Source organism: Artibeus jamaicensis, unplaced genomic scaffold (assembly GCF_021234435.1).
Source record: "Artibeus jamaicensis isolate MK-2021 breed Jamaican fruit bat unplaced genomic scaffold, CSHL_Jam_final contig_2638, whole genome shotgun sequence".
NCBI lineage: Eukaryota > Metazoa > Chordata > Mammalia > Chiroptera > Phyllostomidae > Artibeus > Artibeus jamaicensis.
In genome coordinates this window covers 17275-22200 of record NW_026521575.1, presented here as the reverse complement: position 1 = coordinate 22200, position 4926 = coordinate 17275, and the positions used below count along the sequence as shown (strand labels likewise).

General features: G+C 53.9%; 2 non-coding genes across 2 annotated transcripts; one reads left to right on the top strand and one right to left on the bottom strand.

The window, feature by feature from the left end:
- Positions 1-710: 710 nt before the first annotated feature.
- Positions 711-874, bottom strand: LOC128626977 (U1 spliceosomal RNA). Its single transcript, XR_008391087.1, has one exon. It is a non-coding gene; the product is annotated as a U1 spliceosomal RNA (small nuclear RNA).
- A 3627-nt stretch (positions 875-4501) lies between these two features.
- Positions 4502-4591, top strand: TRNAY-GUA (transfer RNA tyrosine (anticodon GUA)). The gene is given in 2 exon segments: positions 4502-4538; positions 4556-4591. It is a non-coding gene; the product is annotated as a tRNA-Tyr (tRNA).
- The last annotated feature ends 335 nt before the right edge of the window (positions 4592-4926 follow it).

The window sequence follows — 4926 nt, the reverse complement described above, 5'->3', positions numbered from 1 at the left end:
GGAAAAAATACTGTAGGGGGAAAAAAAGACCCCAAATATCTCAGGGTCCACAACCACAGGCATAATGAAGTAGGGCCCTGGCTGGTGTGGCTCAGTATGTGTCGGGCATCGTCCGGAGCAAAGTCCCTGCCAGAAGCAACTGAAGGACGCGATGTGTTCTTCACACATGAGTGTTTTTCTCACCCTTCCCCTATGCTTTCTATATCACGAACTAAGACATAGAAAAAAAACCCATCTGCGCCCACGTATATTATATACCTCTTAACACGCAAAAGAGCCGGCTTCTGGATCTTAAATGCCAAGCTAAAACTAGCATGTCATCCAGGCACTCAACCCCTACCTAACATTGGACGCGCAGCTGTTTCGGGGAAGAGAAGCATAAACGCAGTAGGGAGGCCCTATCTCTTTCTCTCTCCTTTTACAAGGCTTGGTAACTGCTTACAGCTACAAAGAGACATTTTAAGTGAAAAAGCACAGTGAAAAACGCAGAAGGACCAGTATTAGCGGGAAGAGGCCCCGGCCCCCCTCACCCATACATAATACGCCTTACGCGGACACAGAAGGGAGAGTGAAATAAAAAGCATGTTACTAGGAAAAAGAAGAAGGAGGAAAAAATAAAAAGAAGAAGCAAGAGAAAATAAGAGACTACAATACTGACAACACTTAGCAGCGAAAAGGCACGAAGTTCTGCTCTTGTGACACAGTCAAACCAGGGGAGAGCGCGAACGCAGTCCCCCACTACCACAAATTATGCAGTCGAGTTTCCCACATTTGGGGAAATCGCAGGGGTCAGCACATCCGGAGTGCAATGGATAAGCCTCGCCCTGGGAAAACCACCTTCGTGATCATGGTATCTCCCCTGCCAGGTAAGTATGAGTTGCTTTGCCCGGCCCCCCGCGAACCCTCACGCTCGCCTCCCTTTGCACCCGCGGTGACTTTCCTCACCACGCCGCCCCGCCCCCCGCCCCGCACCCTCGCTGCCTGAACGTCCGTCGCTCCTAACCTCGCCCGTGGCGAAAACAACCTCGGCGCCCTTTGCTTCTCGTGGGGGCGGCGGGACGTGCAGGCACTGGCGGGGAAGGACCGGCAGCCTCTGCGCTCCTGCTCATCTGCATACGCCACGCCCTCGTCTTGATGTCCCGGATGCCCTGCCTTCTTTTCGGCCGCCGGCGAGTTGTGAGCCGATGGCTGGGAAGCCTCGGCTCCCGGGCCGGAAAGGACCGGATCTCGCCGCCTCGCCGCCTCGCCGCCTCGCCCCTACCCCCGCCGCGCCCAGCACCTAACGGCCCCACCTTCGGGGCAGCAAAAGATAATTTCGCCCCATTTTTGTCCTCGTCTGTTGGAACTCACGAAGTCAGGAAAGGCCTTTTAGCCGGCTGACATTAAAGTGCTAAGTGGCTTAATAAGAAATCGTGGTAAGGTTTGTTTACGGGGTCTTTCTGGGTCAAAGTGACACACCGTGCTTCGGAATATGTGGCAGCCTAACCTAGTACACCAGGATTCTACATTTTGTAGAAAGAAAACCAGGTGGAAGCGTTGAGCGGTCCCCTTCAACCGCAGCCAGGCGTGGGGGGTGGGGGGTGGGGGTGTCTCCCGGGAAACCCAGTGGTCAGGATCAGGCGCCCTTCCGCCCCAGCACGCGCAAAAACATGGTGGCCCCAGCGTGACCCCCCGGTCCTTTCTGACTTGGACTCTGCCAAAGATGAGCACCGCAAACAGTAGTGAGGGGTGAAACAGATTTTTTCCCAGTAACTACCGACAGGGTGGGAAGAGCCGAGCTCCATTCCGACTAGTGCAGGGGTGATTGAGGCGTCTCTAAAGGGAGAATGGGGGCTGGGGGAGAGCTCAGTAGAGTCAGAGAAGTGAAAAACTACAAGGGTTGGTCCGAGGAAAGGCAGTTAGGCCAGCCGTGTTTGTGGCAAGCAGTGACTGAAGTTAGGATTCTGTCCTCCCAGAGACTGGGGACAGGCTCTGTCCTTCCCCCGTTACATTTCAAAGGAGTATATACCTCTAGGACTGTCTCAGGCAGGTATTTAATGGGATAGGAGGTCCTTCCTAGGGACAGGACCTGATGCTTCTGGGAGCCATGCTGGAGGCTGGTCAACTCTCTTGGTGTGGGAAGCGCTTTGGGTGGGGCGCTATATGCTGGGAATTCTACAGTTGGCAACTTAAGGAATTCTGTTTTGTGATCAGGTAAGATGACTGCACTCCCCCTGGGTGAACGCTGGCTGGCCCCTTATTTTATATTCTGATCTCCTCTTTCACGACACTGAGAATTTCTCCAGTCAACAGTTGTGTATTGGGTGCGCACACTGTGACAGATACTGTTCAGGAATTTGAGAACAAAAAGCCCTCTTGGAGTGGGGTGGGAGAAAATCGACAGTGGACACGTTAGGTAAATTAGTGTGTTAAGTGCCAAGAGCGATGGAACAAACGGACGACAAGGAGGGAAAGGGGATCAGGAGCTGCAGTAAGGGGCAGGTGGCTGTGTTAAACTGGGTGGTCAGAAGAGGCCACATTGAGAAGGTGCCATGTTGAGATTGTGGAGGAAAGGGAACCCTAGTCCACCGTTTGGTGGGAATGCAGACTGGTCCAGCCACTGTGGAAAACAGTATGGAATTTCCTCAAAAAACTAAAAATGGCCCTGGCTGGTGTAGCTCAGTGGGTTGAGCGTGGGCCTGCGAACCAGAGGATCCCAGTTTGATTCCCAGTCGGGGCACATGCCTGGGTTGCAGGCCAGTTCCCGGCAGGGGAGCACGAGAGGCAACCATACCTTGATATTTCTCTCCCTCTGTCCCTCCCTTCCCCTCTAAGGATAAATAAAATAATAAAATAAAATAAATAAATAAAATAAAATAGATTGTAATTTAAAAAGAAAACTAAAAATGGAATTGCCTTTGACCCAGCAATCCCACTGCTGGGATTATACCCTAAGAATGCTGGAACACCGATTCAAAAGAACCTATGCACCTCAATGTTCATAGCAGCACAATTTTCAATAGCCAAGTGCTGGAAGCAACCTAAGTGCTCATGGGTAAATGAGTGGATCAAAAAACTGGTACGTTTACACAGTGGAACACTAAGCAGCAGAAAGAAAGAAGGAGCTCCTACCCTTCACGACAGCATGGATGGATCTGGAGAGCATTATGCTAAGTGAAATCAGCCACGCAGTGAAAGACAAATACCATATGATCTCGACTATACGTGGAACCTAATCAACAGAACAAGCAAGCGAGCAAAATAGTACCAGAGACATTGAGATAAATAACAAACTGACAGTAACCAGAGGGGAGGGAGATAATGGGGGAAATCAGGGGAAGGGTCGTCAAGGAACAGCCATAAAGGACCCATGGACAAAGCTACCCAAAGCCAAATGGGGCCGGGTAGGATTGAGGGCGGGAGGTGGGGGTGGGTGGGGCCCGGGAGAGTGATGGGGGGGGGGGGGGGGCGGATGGAGACAATTGTACCTGAACAACAATAAAAATGCACAGTCTTAAAAAATGAGAGAGAGAGAGAGATGGTGCCATGTGAGCAAGACACCTGAAGAAGGTGAGAGAGAGACAGTTGGTCACGGGGGGGGGGGGGGGGGGGGGTTTGTGGGGGAAGGGCATCCTTAGCGTTAAGATCAGCAGGAGCAAAAGCCCAGGTAAGGCTGTGTTTGGAGAATAGCACGCAGGCCATGTGTCTGGAGCAAACTTAAAAAAAGAGTTGCACAAAATTAAGTCAGAGAAGTGATTGGGTGAGGGCAAGGTCATGATGACCTTGTAGACCGTTGTAAGGCTATTTAAATCTGAGCGAACCAGAAGGTTTTGAGCACAGGAATGGCTTGAGCTGACACACACCGCATCCCACCCCACCCCCACCCCCACCCCCACCCCCACAAAATAAAACGCGCTGGCTGCGAGGGTGGCAGGGACCAAATAGGGAGATCAATCAGGAGACTTGCATGATCCGGGGAAGATGATGTTGGCTTATGCATTTGGGGCGTAAGGATCAATTTGATCTAAAGGCACTTAAAAAACCAGCAGATGGCTTGGCGGCTAACATCCGCCTACCGGTGCCAGGTTCCGCTGAGTTCTCCTCCTTTCCTGTGGGAGTCCTCCGCCACCCGCCCCACGCAGCCCTTTCCCCAACGCCGCCCCCCTCCTGTCCCCACGCATTCCTACCGGCTTTCTGGCCGCGGATCGCTGTCGTCCCCCCTACACCCGCCCCCCCCCATTCCCCGGTAGAAAGGCACACAGGGAGGGGAACTTGAGGCAACAGGTGAGGGCCCGGGCCCAGGCGTCCCAAAAAATCGTAGTTGAGGGGCGGAGCCCCCCCCCCCCCCCCCCCCCCAGGATTCGCTCTGTCAGCCAGGAAAGGGAGCGGTGCAGGCACGGGAGGGGCGCTCTTCAAAGGGTCAATCCCAAGGCTGGTTAGACTTCGGGCGCCGCTCCAGCGTCTTGGAGCCCGTCGTCGTCATCGCAGGAAAAAGTGATGACCCAGCCCCGGCAGCGTGCGCCCTTCGATAGCTCAGCTGGTAGAGCGGAGGACTGTAGGCTACGTCTGTGTGGACATCCTTAGGTCGCTGGTTCGATTCCGGCTCGAAGGAGGTGCCTGACCTTTTTTCTCCAGGAGGAAAGGCACCCCCGCCTAGCGCCCAGGCCTGTGGGTTCTGACCAGATGTCTAACTTCAGCTCTGGGCCCTCAAGGCTAAATCGTCTGGGCCTGAAGGGAAGGATCCGGAGGTCTAACCAGAGAGGCCACCCAGGAAGTAAAGGGCTGTGGGTGAGGGAGCGTGGATACAGAGAAGGCCAGGGAGTGAGTGGTCCTTGCTCTCTTCCCCGCCGAGGGGAGGAAACTCCGGAGGTGGTTCGAAGTGAAGTTGGAGCGCACGCCAGAAAGGACCGACAGTGGAACCGCAGTGGGAGGGGTGGCTCTCTGAAG